Genomic DNA, 22477 nt, shown 5'->3' on the forward strand with positions numbered 1-22477 from the left:
CTCGTGCCTCCACACCTGGGGTGTTCGCCCCCACAAATTATCCATTTTTTTTTACGGCTGGAAAGATAAACAAATTGGTCCAGTTGTTGTGAGTTGAAGTGTTGACTATTTGTTGTTGATAGCTTCATGTTGCAATCACCTCTTGTTAATAGTTTTTCTTCAATTACCTGTTAATGGTTAGAAATCAAGCACAATTGTCCCCCTGCTGCTTCCCAGGAGCCTGCAGATAGCAGGGTGGGGGGGGGTGACATCAGAGCTAGTATGCAGATGAGAATGCATTTCACCAAATTTTGCAATTTTCCAGGAAAAAAAACCCTAAAAACAAGAAGCCAACATGGGATTATGAAACCTAAGTAATGTCTAAAGGTGAGGAACTTAATCCTTAGTATCTGCTAAGATCCTTTTTACTTCTCACCCTAACCTGAAAGGATGTCAGCTAGAAAGAGGACCTGGAATGTTAGACCAAAGAAGCAGAATTCCCACTACTCCCTCGAGGACGGAAGCCCCAGCTGTGCCTGCATACCAGCGGGCACAGCTGCATCTTCCTCCTCCTCCGTGCCACTCCTGGGAGCAGTGGGGATGCAGGCAGCCTGTCGTTTCCCACAACCTGAGCTGAATTTTTTTAATAAAGGCATAAAAAAGGAGAAAGATCTCCTGCCCTATTTATTATGCTGGTATTGTCCTTCTTAGCAAGAAGCTTCAGAAATTTGCATTTTCCTATGCCCTTTGTACCTTGGCAGAGGTTTCTTAAGTAAAAGGTTAAAATTCAACACATAATTCTACAGTTTAAAATTTAAATGCTTAGTCCATATATTGGTAACTGAATTGAACCCCCCAAAACCTCCATTTCAACAGCAGCCCCTGCCTGGCTTCTGCCTGCCCACACCGTGGGCATCCACGGCTCCTCCTGGGCATGGAGCTCAGTCAGTGCTGGTGCTGGGTGGGCTTTGCTGCTGCTGCCACCTGGACACTGGGGTGACCACTTGTCCTGGGTTGCAGTGTAAAGGTGTATTCTAATCCCATCCTCAAGAGCTGCTGAAACCAGGAGGGGCATTGTTTCTTCCTTATCTCCTGTTAATCAACAAGACCACCGCTCTGTCTCCACCTACCAAGGAGAAGAAAACACAAGCTTTCCTAGGTGCCGTAGGCTTTTGGAGAGTGCACATTCCCGAGGACAGGCAGATTGTGAGCCCTCTCTACCTTGTCACCCACAAGAAGAACGATTTCCACTGGTGTCCTGAACAGCAACAAGCCCTTGCCCAGATTAAGCAGGCAATCGCTCATGCGGTAGCCTTTGGCCCCGTCAGGATAGGACCAGAGGTGAAGACTGTGCTCTACTCTGCAGCTGGGAACCATGGTTTGTCCTGGAGTCTTTGGTAGAGGTGCCTGGTGAGACTCAAGGCTGACCACTAGGATTCTGGAGATGGAGCTATGAAGGCTCTGAAGCAAACTACATTCCCAGAGAGAAGGAAATCTTGGCTGCCTACGAAGGAGTTCAAGCTGCCTCAGAAGTAACTGGCACCAAAACGCAGCTGCTTCTGGCACCCCAGCTACCAGTGCTGGGCTGGATGTTTAAAGGAAATGTTCCTTCCACTCATCACGCCACCGACACCACATGGAGCAAACGGATTGCCCTCATCACCCAGCGCACCCAGATTGGAAATGCGAATGGCCCTGGCATTCTGGAAATTCTATCAAACTGGCCTGAAGGGGAGACTTTTGGATTGTCTTCTGAAGAAGAAGAGGAGCAAGTGGCACGTGCCAAGGAAGCCCCACCATATAGTGAGCTACCGGAGCCTGACAGACAATATGCCCTCTTCACTAATGGTTCGTGCTGAATTATAGGCACTAACCGGAAATGGAAAGCTGCAGCATGGAACCCCACAGGACAAGTTGCACAAGCTACTGAGGGACAAGCTGGATCGAGTCAGGTTGCAGAGCTTAAAGCCGTCCAGCTGGCTTTGGCTATTGCCAAACGAGAGAAGTGGCCGAGGCTCTATCTCTATGCCGATTCATGGATGGCAGCTAATGCTCTGTGGGGATGGCTGCATTGCTGGAAAAAGGCCAGCTGGCAGCGCAGAGGGAAACCCATCTGGGCCACCAAGATTTGGCAGGACATTGACACCCGAGAAGAGAGGCTGACCGTGAGATGCGACATGTGGATGTGTATGTACCCGAGAGTCGGGCTAATGAAGAGCATCACAACAACAAACAGGTGGACCAAGCTGCCAAGGTGAAAGTATCACAGGTGGATCTAGACTGGCAGCACAAGGGAGAATCATTCCTAGCTCTCTTGTTGGGCCCACGGTGCCTCTGGTCGTCAGGGGAGAGATGCAACATAGCGATGGGCCCGTGACCGAGGGGTGGGCCTTGCTATGGACAACATCTCACAGGTCATCCACAACTGCGAGAGCTGCGCTGCAATCAAACAGGCCAAGCGGGTGAAGCCTCTGTGGTACGGTGGGCGATGGTTGAAGTACAGGTATGGGGAAGCCTGGCAAACTGACCTCATCACGCTTCCCCAAACCCGCCAAGGCAAGCGCTACATGCTGACCATGGTAGAACCTACCACAGAGTGGTTGGAAACCTACCCTGTGCCTCATGCTACTGCCTGGAACACCATCTTGGGCCTAGAAAAGCAAATCCTGTGGAGACAAGGCACCCCTGAGAGAATTGAGTCGGACAATGGAATTCATTTCAAGAACGGCCTTATCAACACCTGGGCCAGAGAACATGGCATTGAAAGGACATATCATATCCCCTGTCACACACAAGCTGCCGGGAAAGTTGAACGATGCAACAGACTACTTAATACTAACCTGAAGGCACTTGGTGGAGGAGCCTTCAGGAACTGGGAACTGAACTTAGCAAAAGCCATCTGGGTGGTCAACACCCGAGGACCTATCAATCCTGGTGCTGCCCAGTCTGAACCCCTGCACACAGGGGATGGAGACAAAGTTCCTGTGATACACATGAAAGGTATTTTAGGAAAGACTGTTTGGATTAATCCCACCGCAAGCAGGGGCAAACCCATCTGTGGGAATTTTTGCTCAAGGACCTGGTTGCACTGGCTGGGTAATGCAGAAGGACAGGGAAAGCCGTTGTGTACCACAAGGAAATCTAACCTAATTTGAAGCGAGAATTGTGTGTAAAGTTTCATTTTATGTTATACATATATATATAGATAGATACATATATATAGTAAGAGGATATTGGTTTGAGTATAGATGGTAATAGAATAAGGGTTAGATTATGTCCTAGGTTATAATATAAAATTATGTTCTATTCCCATCCTGAAGAGCTGCTGAAACCAGGAGGGGCATTGTTTCTTCCTTATCTCCTGTTAATGGGCCCATCAATGTCTTGCCACATGACTCAGAGATAACTCCCTCCCAGAGCCATTTCTCTTTCATGGCTAATCAAGGACCCACAGCATGAGGCAGAATGATATCAGCCCACTGTGAGATGCTCTGCCCATGGGGGAGGAGCTAAGCATCCCCAGCTGGATATAATCTGGGTTTTGGGACACAACAAGCAATCTTTCCACTGGATTCCCAGAGGAACCGCTGCCCTTACCCACTGCTTTTCCAGAGGATGAGAGCTACCAGATTGTTTCTACAGGATCACCACTTCCACAAGTCCATTTCAGCTGGACTATTACCACCACCCTAACTAGCAGGGTGTCAGGCTGTATTCTGACCCTGTCAGTGGTTTTTCTTTTGTATTATTGCATGTATTTTGGGGGTTTCTGTTCCCTTTTCCTAATAAATTGTATTTCTGACTTGGAGCCTCTCACTGGTTTTGCTTTCAAACCAGGACACAAATCCATCTCTTTATTTCAACAGAGGAATGGGCCATTGCCTAACCTGCAAGCGGGGTGGTGGTGGGGTGTCACCTTCAGTGTTGCCTAGAGGGCAAGGCCAGGGGGCTCAGGGGCAGAGAAAGGGATGTGTTGGTCCCAGGAGGGGCTGGACGGTGCTGGGCTGGTACTGGGGTCTTTAGAGGAACACGGATTGGCTGGGATGGGACAGACGGAGATAAAAATAGGGATGAAGGCAGCTTGGGGAGGCCCATGGGGAGAGCAGGTGGCAGTGGGATCTACAGGGTAAAAAGAGGTTTCCTCGTAGACGGTTGTTTTGGGGTCATCTTCACACAACACTTGAGAGGGCAGTCCAGGCTGTAACTGCTGCTGGAGGAGCTGCTGGAGGAGCTGCTCTCACTGGAGGAGCTGCTGGAGGAGCTGCTCACGCTGTCTGGGTGTGAGGTGCAGCCACCGTCTTCCACCTCGTGTCCAGAGGTGCTCCTGTGCAGAGAGGAGGTGGCTGGGGCCCCAGCTGCCAGTGGCACACAGGGACCCTCGTGCACAGCAGGGCCCAGAGCTGGCAAGGCTCCCCAGCACGGCTGGAGCTGCTGGCACAGCTGGGCCCAGCTGGACAGCTGCCCCTCAAGGCCCCGGCCAGCAGGGCACGGCTCTGGGCAGGCTCCCTGGCCAGGAGCGGGCCCCAGAGCTCCTCTGCCTTTCAAGGGCAGCCTCGGCCCTGCTCTTTCTCCTCCCCACCTCCCTCTGCCTCTGCCCCGTGCCCCTGGGGCTGCTCTTGGCCAGGCAGCCTCAGTGGGAGCCAGCTCTGGCTGCAGCCCCAGCGGGGCCCCCAGGACAAGGCCCAGCAATGGAGAGGCCAATGGAAGCACTGGGCAGCAGCAGAACCCTCAGCAGAGTTATTTGGACAATCATGGACTGGCCACAACCCCACTGCAGTCTCAATGGGAATGTTCCCTGACCACGTTAGACTTTCAAATGAAGCTGTTTGAGGGGGAGAGCAACAAAACACTCACTGTTTTCTCTTCCAGGAATACCCGATTCCAAAGCAGCACAACATGAAGACAAGCTCCAAAGAAAGCACGCCTCCCAGTAACCCTAGCCAGCAGACTGTTCCCTGACAGAAACCCCTTCCGAGGCCATCCTGGGCACTGGGAACAGGTCTTGTGGTGCCGGCTGCATCTGTGGGAGCGATGGGGAGCGTGAGCCCGTGCTGTGCTGCACTGCTGAGCTGGCAGCACGGTGGATACGGGCAGGACGTTCTCTGTTTCCCCCAGAGCTGGGGCCTGCAGGCACCTTGCCGGCCCTGGGCACAGGCTGTGCCAGCCAACAAAGCCCAGCAGGCCGGGAGGAGAGCCCGGGGGCAGCGCAGCTGCTTGGGCAGTGGCTGCTGCCAGGGACACGGGCCAAAGCCATCCCTGAGCAGCCACTGCCACCCCTGGCCCTCCCTGCCCCGGGACAGCTCCCCCAGCCCCAGGGGACAGGCTCAGGCCCTGTCAGGACCCAGCACAGCCCCTGCCCAGTCGGGAGCCAGGGCTGGCTCTGGCCCTGGGCTGGCGGCAGGGCTCCCGCTCGGGGCTGCTCCTGTGCCTTGGGCCTCTGGGCACTCAGGGCCAGCTCCGCAGCAGCTGCAGCGCCAGGGACGTTGCTGCACCAGTCCCGTTTCCCCGGGGCTCTGAACGAGCTCCAGAGGCCTGGAAGCCGAGGCGCCTCCAGCTTTGGCTGCTGCCGGGCCGGGCAAGGGCAGGCCCTGGGGGAAGAGCTGCTGCCACACAGCCCCGGCCAGGGCTGAGCCCGGCACAGCAATTACCTGCTGTGCCTGTGCCCGTGTCTGGCATCGCCTTCCTTCCTGCAGCTAGGGCTGCCAATGAGCCACTGCTCCTCCCTGAGTGCTCCTCCTCCTGAACAGCCTTTTGGTCCATCACTTGAAAAAGGAAAAAAGGGACAACTGGATCAAATGGAAATATGCCCCACTGGGGAGGTGGCACCTTCTGGAGGCAATACTTGTCTAAGTCAAAGGTAAAGATCAGGAAAAAGCCTAGGTAATTGGGGCTGGGCCAGTGCACTCCCTTGTGCAAACAGCTGCACTGCCTGATCTTCTCAGAGACTGGGAAATGGCAGGGGATCTCAGGCCCACAGTACAGTTGGGGCACCCTATCAGCTGATGCCAAATTCCATCCTGCAGAGGCTGGGGAGGAATTGCAGCCAGGCCAGGCTGGGAAACAGCCCTGCAGGGCGTGAAAGCAGCAGCGGGGCAGCGAGGCTGCCATGGATCCCTTCCTGCTGTGCCGGGCACGGAGTGTCCAGATGTGCAGCCAAAGTCCCCGGCTGCTGAGTCCCAGGGGAAGCATGAGGGAAACGCACCCACCTTGTCCTCCGGGTGCTTCCTTCTGTGTTTGTCTCAGGAATTCATCTGAGTCATGAGACTTTTTGGCTGCAAAAACTTGGGTCTTTCCTTTTGGAGGACCTTAAGAGAAAGTAGTTCCATTTCCCAGGAATGGATCCCACAAAAGCGGGGCTCAGCCTGTGGGGTCAGCAGGGACACACTACTCACCCCTGCCATGGGAGCTGGGTTGGCGCCAAGCATCCAGCCCTGGAGCTGGAGAAGTCCTCCCTGCAGACACACCTGTAACTCAACAGCCACAGAAGCTTCTGCCATCTCTGCTGATCTGCACGGGCACCATTGAGCCGCAGCAGCGGTGAGGGGATCGTGCAGGGCGCGGGCACACACGTGCATGGTTCTGTGCTGGCACCTGCAGCGCTGCCTCCCTGGCCCAGCTTTGGGCTCTGAGCTGGCAGCTCTCCCAGGGGAAAGGCCTTGACCTACCCTCAGCATCTCCCAGAGCCTCAGTCCTGGATGTGGGACCTTCACCAGCAGGTTCAGCTGCAAAGAAAGGCAGGACAGAAGAGCTCCTGTGGCACTGCAGGAGATCCTCAGGCTGCCCACAAGGCTCAGCCCCGGGGCACAGCCCTGGGCCCGGCCCCTTCCCTCTCTGCTCTTCTCCGTGACTGCACAGAGCACACGGAAGGACACACTGGCACAGCACACGGGAGGAGGACTGAAAGATCAATGCTCCTTCCTCCCACTGACAGTGATCCTGTGGGATCCCTCAGGGATCCAGAAGGGAGCAGGGAAAGATTCTCAGAATCCTTCAGCCCTTACATAATATGAAGGAAAATGGCTTATGAGTGAGCTCATGTCACATTGACACGGATTATTCTGTCAAGAAAGGCACATGGAGGAATAGCCTCCAGCATCCTCCAGGAATTTCAAGCCATTTTCCAACAGGGCTTCCAAAAAATCAAAGTCATGATTCCAGTCTAGAAGGGAGCAGAGATCAGAACGATATCAGTGGCATTCTGGGATCCCCTTCTGCCACGGGGAACTGGGCACTGCCAGGGGGTCGGGTAAGGCCGTGGGAGCCAGATGGGAATAGACATGGCCAAAGGTGCACAGGGGCCTGGGGAGCTCTGGGCTGGCTCCTGGTCACTCTCCACACTCTTTCCCTGCCCTCAGCAACATCCCAGGGAGGGGTGGCTGGAGCACCACAGGGCCCCAGGGCTCTCCGCCTCACACACAGAAGAAATCCTCCCTAAAGCACGGGGGAAAACTGCAGCAGGCAGTGCCACAGCTATGCCTCCCTCCCTCCCTCTGTCCCTCCTGCCCTCCTTCTGTGGGGACACCCCCAATATCCCAAGGGCAAACAGCCAGGCCCTCTCAGGACACACTGGAGCCTTGCTCTCCCCCTCTGTCCTTTCCCCACCATGGGCACACGTGCAGTCGCTGCCAGGTTTCAGGACATATCTCCCAAGGAGGGACCCCAGTAGGACTGCTCAGTACCCGAGTGCCCTGAGCCTGCTCGGGATAATTCCCCTGGGCTGTGCCGCTCTAGTCCAGGCTGTGCCCGCACTGCCAAGCAGCAGAGAGGGCAGCTCAAGCCTCAGCAGGGCTCAGGCCCAGAGGCACAGCAATTACCTCCTGTGTCTGTGCCTGGCATGGCCTCCCTTCCTTCAGCCGAGGCTGGCACGGAACCACTGCTTCCTCCAACAAATGCTTCCATCTGCACAGGCTGTCCTTTCATTTCTGGAGAATGGAAAAGAGACAGCTGGATCAGATGGAAACATTCCTGACTGGGAATGGGGAAGGTGAGGCATCACTTGTGAAAGGAATGGATAAGGATCAGAAAACACCCAGGATTTTGGGAGAACCCAAGGCTGCTTCCTTCCTCAAACAGCCCCAACATCTGATCTGCCTGGACACCAGGAAATTGCAGGGCATCTGAGGGTGGGCATGGCCTGTGGTGCAATTGGGGCTGCTGTCAGCTGATGCCAAATGCCTTCCTGCAGAGGCTGGGCAGAAGCTGCAGCCAGGCCAGGATGGGAAACAGCCCTGCAGGGCGTGAAAGCAGCAGCGGGGCAGCGAGGCTGCCATGGATCCCTTCCAGCTGTGCCGGGCACGGCGTGTCCAGATGTGCAGTCAAAGCCCCTGGCTGCTGAGTCCCAGGGGAAGCATGAGGGAAATGCACCCACCTTGTCTTCTCTGCAGACATTCCTTCAGCATTTGCCACATGATTTCTAATGGGTCCTGGAATTTCTTGCCGGCCATGTCTTTGGTCTCTCCTGTTGCAGGACCTTAAGAGAAAGTAGTTCCATTTCCCAGGAATGGACCCCACAAAAGCAGGGCTCAGCCTGTGGGGTCAGCAGGGACACACTACTCACCCCTGCCATGGGAGCTGGCCTTTTGTGCAGCATCCAAGGTAGGAGTTGGTGAGGTCGTCCCTGCAGACACATCTTTAACACAACAGCCACAGAAGCTTCTGCCACCTGGTCCTGACCAGACAGTCAAACATTACGCCTTGTTGGGATAGTGAGAACATACCTGCAGAATGCTCAGAGGGCTTCACAACTTCAGAGCGCCAGGCTAATGGAGACTCCTTCCCAGCATCCCAGTCTGGAAGCAAACCAAGATGAGAACTGTTTCCATTGTGTGCTAGGGCTGGCTCTGGCCCTGGGCTGGCGGCAGGGCTCCCGCTCGGGGCTGCTCCTGTGCCTTGGGCCTCTGGGCACTCAGGGCCAGCTCCGCAGCAGCTGCAGCGCCAGGGACGTTGCTGCACCAGTCCCGTTTCCCCGGGGCTCTGAACGAGCTCCAGAGGCCTGGAAGCTGAGGCACCTCCAGCTTTGGCTGCTGCCGGGCCGGGCAAGGGCAGGCCCTGGGGGAAGAGCTGCTGCCACACAGCCCCGGCCAGGGCTGAGCCCGGCACAGCAATTACCTGCTGTGCCTGTGCCCATGTCTGGCATTGCCTTCCTTCCTGCAGCAGGGGCTGGCACCGAAGATGGAGTGCTTCCTTCAAGAAATGCCACCTTCCACTGAAGCACTATGTCCACCTCTTGACAAAGGAAGGGAGACAGCTGCATCAGATGGAGCTGTTCCCCACTTGGGCGGTGGCATCAGAGGTAATATTTGTGAAATTTATGGAGCAGGAAAATGGCCAGATTACAGTGGCATGATGTGAGCACTTCCACCCCCAAACAGCCACCCTTTTCCTAATCTGCAGGGCTGGATATAGTGGGGGATCTCAGGGTGTGTTACAGTTTGGGCTGCCTGTCAGCTGATGCCAAATGCCTTCCGGCAGAGGCTGGGCAGAAGCTGCAGCCAGGCCAGGCTGGGAAACAGCCCTGCAGGATGTGAAAGCAGCAGCGGGGCAGCGAGGCTGCCATGGATCCCTTCCTGCTGTGCCGGGCACGGCGTGTCCAGATGTGCAGCCAAAGCCCCCGGCTGCTGAGTCCCAGGGGAAGCATGAGAGAAATGCACCCACCTTCTCTTGTCTGCAGGGGTTCCTTCAGCTCTTGCCTCATCTGTTTGGATGGTTGCAGAGACATCTTATCTGTTGTATCTTGGACTTTCCCTGTTGGAGTACCTTAGAGAAAAATATTTCCATTTCCCAGGAATGGATCCTATAAAAGCAAGGCTCAGCCTGTGGGGTCAGCAGGGACACACTACTCACCACTGTGATGGGAGCTGGGCTTGCGTACAGCATCCAAGGTAGGAGCTGGAGAAGCTGGAGAAGTCCTCCCTGTAGATACATCTGTAACACAACAGCCACAGCAGCTTCTGTCACCTGGTTCCTGCCCGCTTGTCTACAATTCTTCCTTGGTGGCACACTGAGAACATACCTGCAGGAGGCTCCAAGGGCTTCAAAACTTTATTCATCCAAGCTGATGGAGAAGCCTTCCCAGCAACCTCATCTAGAACGGAGCACAGATGAGAACACTTTCCAGGCTGTGCTGGGATCCCCTTCTGCCACAGGGAACTGGGCACTGCCAGGGGGTCGGGTAAGGCCGTGGGAGCCAGATGGGAATAGACATGGCCAAAGGTGCACAGGGGCCTGGGGAGCTCTGGGCTGGCTCCTGGTCACTCTCCACACTCTTTCCCTGCCCTCAGCAACATCCCAGGGAGGGGTGGCTGGAGCAGCACAGGGCCCTGGGGCTCTCTCCCTCAGACACAGAGGAAATCCTTCCTAAAGCCCTGAGGCAAACTGCAGCAGGCAGTGCCACAGCTATCCCTCCCTCCCTCTGTCCCTCCTGCCCTCCTTCTGTGGGGACACCCCCCAGATCCCAAGGGCAACAAGCCAGGCCCTCTCAGGACACACTGGAGCCTTGCTCTCCCTCTCTGTCCTTTCCCCACCGTGGGCACCCTGTGCAGTCGCTGCCAGGTTTCAGGACATGTCTCCCATGGAGGGACCCCAGCAGGACTGCTCCGTACCCGAGTGCCCTGAGCCTGCTGGGGATAATTCCCCTGGGCTGCGCCGCTCTAGTCCAGGCTGTGCCCGCACTGCCAAGCAGCAGAGAGGGCAGCTCAAGCCTCAGCAGGGCTCAGGCCCAGAGGCACAGCAATTACCTCCTGTGTCTGTGCCTGGCATGGCCTCCCTTCCTGCAGCAGAGGCTGGCACGGAACCACTGTTTCCTCTGGGAAATGCTTCCATCTGCACAGGCTCTCCTTTGATTTCTGGAGAATGGAAAAGAGACGCTGGATCAGATGGAAACATTCCTCACTGGGAATGGGGAAGGGGACAATTTCAGGAGGCATCACTTGTGAAAGGAATGGATAAGGATCAGAAAACACCCAGGATTTTGGGACAACCCAAGGCTGCTTCCTTCCCCAAAGAGCCCCAACATCTGATCTGCTTGGACACCAGGAAATTGCAGGGGATCTGAGGGTGGGCATGTCCGTTGGTCCAGTTTGGGCTGTCTGTCAGCTGATGCCAAATGCCTTCCTGCAGAGGCTGGGCAGAAGCTGCAGCCAGGCCAGGCTGGGAAACAGCCATGCAGGGCGTGAAAGCAGCAGCGGGGCAGCGAGGCTGCCATGGATCCCTTCCAGCCGTGCCAGGCACGGCGTGTCCAGATGTGCAGCCAAAGCCCCCGGCTGCTGAGTCCCAGGGGAAGAATGAGGGAAATGCACCCACCTTGTCCTCTCTGCAGACGTTCCTTCAGCATTTGCCACATGATTTCTAATGGGTCCTGGAATTTCTTGCCTGCCATGTCTTTGGTGTCTCCTGTCGTAGGACCTTAAGAGAAAGTAGTTCCATTTCCCAGGAATGGATCCCACAAAAGCAGGGCTCAGCCTTTGGGGTCAGCAGGGACACACTACTCACTCCTGTGATGGGAGCCGGGCTTTTGTGCAGCATCCAAGGTAGGAGTTGATGGAGTTGTCCCTTCAGACATGGCTGTAAAACAACAGCCGCAGAAGCTTCTGTCACCTAGTTCTTACCAGTCAGTCAAACATTACGCCTTGGTGGGACAGTGAGAACATACCTGCAGAATGCTCAGAGGGCTTCACAACTTCAGTGGGCCACGCTAATGGAGGAACCGTCCCAGCATCCCAGTCTGGAAGCAAACCAAGATGAGAACTGTTTCCATTGTGTGCCAGGGCTGGCTCTGGCCCTGGGCTGGCGGCAGGGCTCCCGCTCGGGGCTGCTCCTGTGCCTTGGGCCTCTGGGCACTCAGGGCCAGCTCCGCAGCAGCTGCAGCGCCAGGGACGTTGCTGCACCAGTCCCGTTTCCCCGGGGCTCTGAACGAGCTCCAGAGGCCTGGAAGCCAAGGCGCCTCCAGCTTTGGCTGCTGCTGGGCCAGGCAAGGGCAGGCCCTGGGGGAAGAGCTGCTGCCACACAGCCCCGGCCAGGGCTGAGCCCGGCACAGCAATTACCTGCTGTGCCTGTGCCCGTGTCTGGCATTGCCTTCTTTCCTGCAGCAGGGGCTGGCACCAAAGATGGAGTGCTTCCTTCAGGAAATGCCACCTTCCACTGAAGCTCTATGTCTATCTCTTGACAAAGGAAGGGAGACAGCTGCATCAGATGGAGCTGTTCCCCACTTGGGCGATGGCATCAGAGGTAATATTTGTGAAATTTACGGAGCAGGAAAATGGCCAGGTGAGAGTGGCATGATGAGAGCACTTCCACCTCCAAACAGCCACCCTTTTCCTAATCTGCAGGGCTGGATATAGTGGGGGATCTCAGGCTGTGTTACAGTTTGGGCTTCCTGTCAGCTGATGCCAAATGCCTTCCGGCAGAGGCTGGGCAGAAGCTGCAGCCAGGCCAGGCTGGGAAACAGCCCTGCAGGGCGTGAAAGCAGCAGAGGGGCAGTGAGGCTGCCATGGATCCCTTCCCGCTGTGCCGGGCACGGCGTGTCCAGATGTGCAGCCAAAGCCCCCGGCTGCTGAGTTCCACGGGAAGCACGATGGAAATGCACCCACCTTGTCCTCCCTGCCGCATTTTCTTCAGCTCTTGCTTCATCTGTTTGGGTGGTTCCAGGGATATCTTGTCTCTTGTCTCTTGGATCTTCCCTGTCAGAAGAACTTAGAGAAAAATACTTCCATTTCCCAGGAATGGATCCTATAAAAGCAGGGCTCAGCCTGTGGGGTCAGCAGGGACACACTACTCACCCCTGCCATGGGAGCTGGGTTGGGGCCAAGCATCCAGCCCTGGAGCTTGAGAAGTCCTCCCCGCAGACACACCTGTAACTCAACAGCCACAGAAGCTTCTGCCATCTCTGCTGATCTGCACGGGCACCATTGAGCCGCAGCAACGGTGAGGGGATCGTGCAGGGCGCGGGCACACACGTGCATGGTTCTGTGCTGGCACCTGCAGCGCTGCCTCCCTGGCCCAGCTTTGGGCTCTGAGCTGGCAGCTCTCTCAGGGGAAAGGCCTTGACCTACCCTCAGCATCTCCCAGAGCCTCAGTCCTGGATGTGGGACCTTCACCGGCAGGTTCAGCTGCAAAGAAAGGCAGGACAGAAGAGCTCCTGTGGCACTGCAGGAGATCCTCAGGCTGCCCACAAGGCTCAGCCCCGAGGCACAGCCCTGGGCCCGGCCCCTTCCCTCTCTGCTCTTCTCTGTGACTGCACAGAGCACACGGAAGGACACACTGGCACAGCACACGGGAGGAAGATTGAAAGCTAAATGCTCCTTCCTCCCACTGACAGTGATCCTGTGGGAGCCCGCAGGCCTCCAGAAGGGAGCAGGGCAAGATTTCCAGATTCTTTTAATCTTAAGATTATATTAAGGGAAATGGTTTATAAGTGAGCTTCTGTTGCACTGACCCTGATTATTCACTAAGGAAAGGCAGAATGAAAACTTGCCTCCAACATCCTCCAGGAACTTCAAACCATCATTCATCAGGATTTCCTGAGAACCCATGTCACGATTCCAGTCTAAAAGGGAGCGGAGATCAGAACCATATCTGTGGCATGCTGGGATCCCCTTCTACCACAGGGAACTGGTCACTGCCAGGGGTGTTGGGTAAGGCTGTGGGAGCCAGATGTGAATGGACATGGCCAAAGCTGCACAGGGGCCTGGGGAGCTCTGGGCTGGCTCCTGGTCACTCTCCAACCTCTTTGCAGGCCCTTTGCAACATCTCTGGAGGGATGGCTGGAGTAACCCAGGGCCCGTGGGGTCTCTCTCCCTCCCGCAGAGGAAACCCTCCCTAAAGCCCTGGGCAAAACCATTCCCAGCGCTTCCCAGGGAGCAGGGAGCGCTGTCCCGGGAAACGGCAGCCAGGCTGCCGGCTCACCTGCTCGCCGCGCTTGCAGCGGAGCAGCCTGGGCAGCCCTGGCAGGCAGGGCCACGGCCAGGAGCAGCAGGAGTAGGAGGCGCAGAGCAAGGGCCATGGTGCCTTGTCCTCCGCCAGTCCCGCAGCTCTTGCTGCCACCGCTGTCCTGACACCGCTGTCCCAACGTCAGCACCGCTGCTGCCACCGCCGCTGCTGCCGCAACAGTTGTGCTCAGGGACTGACTGCTGGCTCCTTGTGCTGCTGTGCAACCACGGAGCTCTGGCACCTCTGGCACCTCTGTGACCTCAGGGCCTGCTGAGAGCTCAGCGTGCTGTGACCCCAGAGCCCTGCTGTGACCTCATGGCCTCAGCTCTACCCCCAGAGTGTGCGCCCATCCGCATGAATGGACTGCCCTGATTGTCAATGTTTTGCATCATCAAAGGGCCATTGCTCAGCAAAACCTTTCTTTTGCCTGCTGACATTGCTGGTCAGGCTGCGTCCCTCAAGATGCTCTTGATTGTTGCAGTTCAAATTTATTTTATTGATTCCATTTTAAGTGTTGTTTAAGGGCTCTGTTATCCCCCATGTTTTTCCTGAGTTGGTTTACCTGTGGGTTTTACCCTCCCTCCAAACTGTCCCTCGTGCCCTTCCCCACCCCTTGTTCCAGCTCTTTCCCTGCCTGTCAAGGCAACCCAGCCCCTTGGTTCCCAAACCTTTGGGCCAATCCCTGACTGCAACTCCCCTTTGGAATTCCCCTACTCCTGGGAGCCCCATTGGCCCTTGTGACCCATCCTCTCCACCCTCCTACCCCAACTGGCCCCAGACACTTGATGTAATCCCCTCACTCCTCTCCTGAGCATTCCCTATTGGTTCATTGTTTGCACCCCCCCCATGACTTGTATGTGTACAAAACCCCTTGGGCAGTACAGCTAGGGGCTTTTCATCCTGTTCTCTTCGCCTGGACTAAGGTGTTCCTTGCGGAACCTGAAGACGGGACGCCTCCTCCTTTCTCCTGTGCCTTGTCCCTGTCGTGGCTTGTGTCTGGCACTGGAGAGCAAGTGGCACTAAAGGTTCTGCCTCTGGTAAATCCCCATAGCAAGGTAGTTCCCGACTCCTGCCGTAGTGCCGGAGTTCTAAGAGCTAGCCCAGGTTCCAGCACTCACTTCACTGATGTACCGAATGCCCCTTCTTCAGTGCCTGCTCTGGTGCTCTGCCATCTCACACAGCAGAGTGTGATTCACATACTGCAGCCCAGAGTTAGGTTGTTGCAACATTGAAATGGGTGTGGTTGGCAGGATGGCTGGGCATAAATCACTACAGAACTAAAGCAAATGCGTGCACGGTGCCAGGCTGGACTTGAATAGGCACAGGAATTGTGGAAAGATGAGGACAAGATAGCAGAGAACAATGGAAAAACCAGCTGAAAAGGAGGACATGCTAAAGGAGTTATTTGTGCACATTTGGGGGTATATTTTTTGTTGGGTGCAAAGCAAAATGAAAAGCTCCTAAATGCCCAAAAGATGAGAACTGTGTGTGGTAAATAGGTATGATTCATGCTGACAAAATTGAAAGAGTAATCAATACTGATACAGTAATTAATATTTGGAAATAATAAAACAGTTAAAGGTGTAATGCCAAGCAAGAAAGGGAGAGGAGGGTTTATCCCTCTCCCCACCGTTCTCCTGCAGCTGTTCAGAACAGGAAGAAGCAAGAGATAACAATGACTGAATTTAGAGAGGAGAATTTGGTTGGACACCAGGAAAATTCTGATTATATGAGATCCACTGCTTTAATGTTAGAACACAATATTGGCTTATACAGTACCAGCTTGGTGCGCATGTGTAATCCAAAAGATGAACTCCAGGACATGGAGGAAGAGGAGAGGCCTCAAAGAAGATCCCCAAAGAGTGGTACAACTTACTTAAAGAAGTGTGGAGCATGAGTGGTAAAGGTGATGATGAGGGCGGTGATACAAGTGTGACGAATTGAAAATGGGAGGAGATGGTAATGACATGCAGCATAAAAAGGGGAATTTTGTCTTGACAAGCTAGTCCGTGAGGTGACGGGGTCCAAAAGCCCTGCACTCCGTACCCCACGCATGGTTAGTTTTGCTTATACGCTATTATCAGGACCAAATTATTCGTAATATAAACCAAATTATATAGTCAGTGTTTTGAGTTTATTCAATTGTATATATATTAAGTTACATAATTAAAATTGCTGTTTTATATAATGTTGTTTGGGTTTGTTTTTTTGGTTTTTTTGATTGGAAAATTTGGCAAATATAACATGTGGAATGTCCTCCACAGCAGAGTGTCAGACCTCTGGATATTTTTAAACAATTTTATCAAGGTGGAACTGTGGCAGCTTCAGCTGGTGCCTCTGGAGGACCTTGAACAAAGAGCCCCTGAGCTTTTCTACCCTCCCAGGTGAAGTGTGATAGTCTGGGGTCTTGCTGCTGTGTCCGAGTGCCGGGCCACTGGCTGGCACCACAGGTCCCCAGACCCTCTGCTGAGGCATCCCTCTCCAAGAGGGATGTCAAGTTTAGTCTGTCACATTTGGCTTTTCTCTCTGATCCACCGCCAGGACCAAAGATCACACGGTCGTGAGGATGTAAAAATGCCTGTTCCTTCTGGAACATTGCTGTTGTGTGACAGCCGTGCAGGCAGAGCGGGCAGCTGTAGGGATACTGACTCGTTTCCCTGGTGCCAGCCGTGCTGCATCCATGGAGCTGCTGGGTGTTGGTGCTCGCTGGGACGCGGCCCGGCCCGGCACCACGGGAGTTAGGAAGGGTCTTGAAGGAATCCCCACGCGTTAAAGCAGATGATTTAGCCTGGGATTTTAAGTTGTTTCTCAGTTAACCTTGTAAAAGGCCAAAACAAGTCTCCTATGAATTCTGTCCCTGTCAAGTTCAGTTCCGCCGCGAAAGCCCCTCAGCATTCTCAGGGCAGTGGCAGGAGCCGGGTGCTGGCCCGGAGCCCCGCTGGCCGGGGAGAGCACGGCCCAGAGCGAGCCCCTGCTGCCCGGGATGGCCACAGGCCCGGGGGAGCCGGGCGGGCAATGCCAGGGCCCTGTCCAGGGCTCCTGGGGCTCCTCCGGCATCTGTTCCGTCCCCTCGGTCGCTGAGCGGTGCCCGTCCCGCGGGGCTGTCTGTGCCCAGCCCCAAAAGAGGCAGGGCCGGGGCTGTGGCCCCTGGGCTGGCAGTGCCGCCTGCCCGGCGCTCAGCACCGCCCGTGCCGTGCCGGTGCAGCGTGACCCGGCGGGGCAGCTCCGCCTCGGCGCCTCGCCACCGCCATCCCGGCACGGCGGCTGGCCCTGGGCCGTGGCAGCCCCGAGCCGCACGGGCCCGGGAGGGACTGCCGGAGGTCCCCGTCCCCTGCGTGCCTCAGCAGACACTCCGGCCCCACTATGTACAGCAGGAGGGACACAAAGCACCTGCACGCTTACGAGAGTCCGCAGCCCTTTCTACATGTGAAATGAGACTCCAGGACCCCGACATGTGCCTCAGGAGAGATCCCAGCACCCTGCACACCTTGGGAGAGAACCCAAACTCTCTGCATGCCTCACACAGGATTCCAAATCCCTTGCATGATTTGAAGTGGACCCCAGTGCCCTCCATGCCTCAGAGGAAACCTAAAATATCCCTGGGTGTGCCACGAGGGACCCCAGCCCTCGTGCACCTTAGGGGGACTCCAAAGCCCCCACGTGCCCTACAGGGAAGTCCAGGCCAGCTATGCTGAGTGTTTCGACCTGGAAATCAAGTCTGGTTGCACCTGGGTTGTTGTGTCTCTGGGGCTGCTCACCAGCCCTGTCGGACCCTGAGGCTACACAGCCCTTCCCTTCCCTTCCCTTCCCTTCCCTTCCCTTCCCTTCCCTTCCCTTCCCTTCCCTTCCCTTCCCTTCCCTTCCCTTCCCTTCCCTTCCCTTCCCTTCCCTTCCCTTCCCTTCCCTTCCCTTCCCTTCCCTTCCCTTCCCTTCCCTTCCCTTCCCTTCCCTTCCCTTCCCTTCCCTTCCCTTCCCTTCCCTTCCCTTCCCTTCCCTTCCCTTCCCTTCCCTTCCCTTCCCTTCCCTTCCCTTCGGCCCTCACTGAGAGCAGCAGACCCTGTGCAGCACCCTGCATTGGTGATGGCCCATCAATTAGGTCCTATCCTGTGTGTGTTAATTAGGGAGGAGCTTTGTTTTGCCTGCTGACATTGCTGGTCAGGCTGTGTCCCTGGAGATACTCTTGATGGCTTCCCACCTTTTCCTGGGCATGGCACTGGAGGAGGTCTGGGCCCAGATGATCCCACGGAAGGAAATGTCCCTCAGCCCAGGGACGCTCAGCATGGGCTGCCCCATCCCCTCGGGGCCCCACCGCTGGTCACAGTGAAGCCATATGCAGAATAAATAGACTCCACTGTCGCCCTGGTTTTGAATGTTCTGTCCTGGATTAGGGTAAATCTGGGAGAAAACCTCCAAAGGGGCCCCCCAGAAAGCAACCCCACATGGCCCCTTCCCCCCAGCGGTTCGGGAAGGATTCCTTGGAGAGAAGTGGAAAGAACCTGTTTATTTGACAGGCAAAACACCCCCAGCACACAAAAATGAACAATAGCAGATGACAATGCTTTCACCGATCTGAAAAGGATGACAAATTCAGAAAGTCTTTCCTGGCAGTGGTGGCTCTGTTGTCGCTCCCTCCGGCGCTGGGGATAGCTGCTGCAGCCACAGGATGCAAACTCTCAGTGTTTCCCTGGTCCCAGTCTGGAGCAGGTGTGAGTGGTTCCAAAAAGGGAAAGGAAAAACAGTCCAGGGAAAAATTTGGACTGCTTAGCTACACTAACTAACAAGCAGAAGCCAAAAAGCAAAAGCAAAGCGGGAGCACAGCAGAAGCAAGAGCAAAGCAAGCAACAGAAAGCAAAGCAAAAAGCAAAAGCTGCACTATGAACTGCGCCGTCTGTCTGTCCTGCCAGCCGTGGGGGAGCAGGCTGATAACAAACCAAAACAAACCTTGCTCTTCAGGGCCAGTCGTGAAGGCACAGTACGTAATATCCAGCATTAACAGAACACACGACTGGGGATGCAAGCATCATAACCTCACCCTAGGACAAGTTCTTCTAAGCCTTCTGATGTTTACATTCTTGTAACAAACTTTCTCACACACTTTATGCAAATAACGCATTGTTATGCATTCTTTTCTGCAGGAGGAGAACTTTGATGGACTGTTGGTTTGTCCAGTGTCACTGGAGAGGTGGCACTTTCACCCTCCAATCCACTGTCACTTTTGGAAATCTGTAAATGTTGGAATCAGAAATTCAACTGCCCTCCTTTTGTACCTTGGAGAGATGCGTGTCTGCGTTGTTTTATTTCATGTCCTATAGCGACACTCCACGACCTGATGTAGTTATGAAGTGGGTATGCGTGTCAGGGCCTGGCACAAGTGAGATGGCTCTCGTGAAAACTTGTGCCCCGAGCCCTGGTCCGAGCCACATCTTTGTTCACAAACCTGTTCCATATGCAATGCATTACACAATCTCTTCATGCACATTCAACCCCTGGCCCCGCCTGTCCTCCCCTCACATGGCGATGAGATCCACGCCCTTCTGGGCACGCGTTGTTTCCTGTGGTGGTCACACTGGGGTCTTTGGTGGTCTCTGAGGCCGAAGGCTGTGGTCTTCATCATGACTGAACTTTTGAACTTCTCTCCTTTGTGCGTGCACTGTGGTCCGTTGGTGCTTATCTGAGTACGTCTGTTGGTTTGGATCAGCTTGGAGACAGAGGAGCTCCTTAGTCTAGGCTTCCTGCATTCCCTGGTCTTCTCCTGGTGTTATGAGTAAAAAAGTTATCTGTAGCTATGATATTTTATTAAAAATCCTTTCCTAGGATTTTTCCCCTCCTGAGGAGCTGAGGGCCTCAGGAAAGAAATGTAAACAATAACTATCTGCTGCTGTGGAATGCAAGAGGTGCATCTTCCATTGGTCCATGTGGATTGTTTTCACTTGATGACCAATCACAGCCAACTGTGTTGAGCCTGTGAGTAGTCACAAGATTTTTGTTATGCATTCCATTCTATTCTTCTTCTTTGTAGCCTTCTGGTCATTTTTTCCTCTCTGTTCTTTTAGTATAGTTTTAATGTAGTATTTTAATAGAATATATAATAAATCAGCCTTCTGAAATGGAGTCAAGTCTCGTGTCTCCACACCTGGGGTGTTCGCCCCAACAAATTATCCATTTTTTTTAAGGCTGCAAAGTTAAACCGGTTGGGCCAGTTGTTGTGAGTTGAAATGTTGACTATTTGTTGTTGATAGCTTCATGTTGCAATCACCTCTTGTTAATAGTTTTTCTTCAATTACCTGTTAATGGTTAGAAATCAAGCGCAATTGTCCCCCTGCTGCTTCCCCAGAGCCTGCAGGTAGCAGGGTGGGGGGGTGACATCAGAGCTAGTATGCAGATGAGAATGCATTTCACCAAATTTTGCAATTTTCCAGGAAAAAAACCCCTAAAACCAAGAAGCCAACATGGAATTATGAAACCTAAGTAAGGTCTAAAGGTGAGGAACTTAATCCAGTACCTGCTAAGATCCTTTTTACTCCTCACCCTAACCTGAAAGGATGTCAGCTAGGAAGAGGACCTGGAATGTTAGACCAAAGAAGCGGAATTCCCACTACTCCCTCGAGGACGGAAGGCCCAGCTCTGCCTGCATACCAGCGGTCACAGCTGCATCATCCTCCTCCTCCGTGCCACTGCTGGGAGCAGTGGGGTGCGGGCGACCTGTCATTTCTCCCCAACCTGAGCTGAATTTTTTAAATAAAGGCATTAAAAAGGAGAAAGATCTCCTGCCCTATTTATTATGCTAGGGTCTCGTCCAGGAGATCCACACCTGAAGAGGACACCAGGACTGGGACGGCCGCCCGCCCTGGACCTGCAGGACAGCTGGCTCTCAGGATCAGAGAAGATCGGCTTGGGACAGTGACAGGGAGCAGCGCCGGACTGGTGAGAGTATCCGGCGGCAGGAGAGGGAGGCGAGCGAGTGTGTGTGAGTGAGACGAGGGCTGGCAGCTCGGCCCCTCGAAGCGAGTGAGGACCCCTCAGTACCGCGGTTCCGCACCCCCGCCAGGGGGCCGGCCAGGAACAGGGGGAAGCGAGTGGAATTGGTGATTGAGGCGCCTCCAAAGGGGTAAAGAGGACCCCCCTCGGGGCATGGGGAGGAAATAGTATGTGAGTGGCACGCATCCCAAAAGCCCTGATACAGGTCCTAATGAAAGAAGTTACGCAATTTAGAAAATCAGGCAGTTTTGTTATTAAGTCCTGACGACGGAAGTCAAAGCACAAGGTCTGGCAGAGGAAGCCTATCCCGAGTTTTTTAAAGCTCTGGTAATGTAAGTCCTGACAGGGGGAAGTCAGGCAAACTAAAAATCAGGCCATACTTTTGTTTTAAGTCCTGACAAGGGACGTCAGGCAAATTCAGAAGTCCTGAGTAGGATTTGGGCAAGTCCAAAAGTCCTGTAGGCAAACGAAGTCCTGACGAAAGGAGGTCAGGCAAACTCAGCCTCAGAGGCCAGGGTCTTGAGGTTTTTTTTGTTGAGTCTTGGCAAAGGAGGCCGAGGTCTCAACAAAGTCCTGACGAAAAGGGTCAGGCATATTGGAGTTTCGGCAGAGGAGGCTGGGACTTCACAAATAGGATTTACTTTTGAGCTGCCTGTCAGTAGCAGAAGCACCTTTGTAATTTTTGAGGCCCGAAAAAATGGAAGGGTGTAATAGTAAGGAAAGTGGCCAGAGACTGGGGAATATAACTCCCCATATTCCCCTAGGTGAACTGTTAGAGAGATGGGACTCTATAGAGGCCACAGAGGGCTTAGATAAATTTAAGATGATTCACTACTGTTCAGAAGCGTGGCCAGAATTGGATGTGCAAGGTGGATGGCTCTGGTGTGGGACAAAAGACAAGTGGATGTGTCAACAGCTGAGTCAGTGTGTGACAGCTCGAGAGGATACTGATCCCCAGCAATTATTATATGTAGCTTGTTGGTTAAAGAGTGCTTTCGAGGATGAAGGAGTGCGAATTTGTAAGGTGCAGAGGACAAAAGAGGGGAATGAAGGAGGGGATGCTGGAATTAAAGAGATTAGTAAAAGGTGGCACCCCCTGGACTACTTGCCTCCTGATGCCCCTCCACCTTAGAACCCTCTCCTTCGGGCACCTGAAATAGCAGATCCGTCTCTTCCCCCGGCGGCTATGGGGGCCATTCCCTCACCACCCCCTTCGACTCCTTTAGCTGCTTCTGCACCCCCACTAGTGCCTACTTCAGCTGCTGCACGCTCCACCCCTTCTCCAGCTCCACTTAACATGCACTCAAGCTCTTCTCCCCCTCCTACTGCTGTCCCTCCACCTCCTCCTAACTGGGAGACAAATGCCTCCTTACCTGGTAACCTCTTATCACCAGATACAGCTGTTGGCCTACAGCAGGTCCAGGTTAATGCTAATAGCCCTCAAATGAGTAATTTTGTGTCTGAAGATGGGCCACACTGCGGTACCCGATCCATGACCTCCAAGGTAGAGAGACTTTTTCCCCTTAGAGAAGTTCCTATGGGAGGAGTAGCAGGAGGTGTTGGTTTTGTGAATGCTCCTCTAACTGCTTCTGAG

General features: G+C 54.4%; 1 protein-coding gene and 2 long non-coding RNA genes across 3 annotated transcripts in view; 1 reads left to right on the forward strand and 2 right to left on the reverse strand.

Annotated features, from left to right (window-relative positions):
• LOC135290251 (zinc finger protein 541-like) overlaps positions 1-22477 on the forward strand; it is a 310832-nt gene that overhangs the window by 29957 nt on the left and 258398 nt on the right. The gene's annotated exons all lie outside the window — the stretch shown is intronic.
• Positions 3800-4978, reverse strand: LOC135290680 (uncharacterized). Its single transcript, XR_010353450.1, has 2 exons — positions 4834-4978; positions 3800-4303 (listed from the first exon to the last, which is right to left on the reverse strand). It is a non-coding gene; the product is annotated as an uncharacterized LOC135290680 (long non-coding RNA).
• LOC135289697 (uncharacterized) lies at positions 5628-6444 on the reverse strand. Its single transcript, XR_010352430.1, has 3 exons — positions 6372-6444; positions 6186-6284; positions 5628-5741 (listed from the first exon to the last, which is right to left on the reverse strand). It is a non-coding gene; the product is annotated as an uncharacterized LOC135289697 (long non-coding RNA).

The sequence above is a fragment of the Passer domesticus genome, chromosome Z (genome assembly GCF_036417665.1).
Source record: "Passer domesticus isolate bPasDom1 chromosome Z, bPasDom1.hap1, whole genome shotgun sequence".
NCBI lineage: Eukaryota > Metazoa > Chordata > Aves > Passeriformes > Passeridae > Passer > Passer domesticus.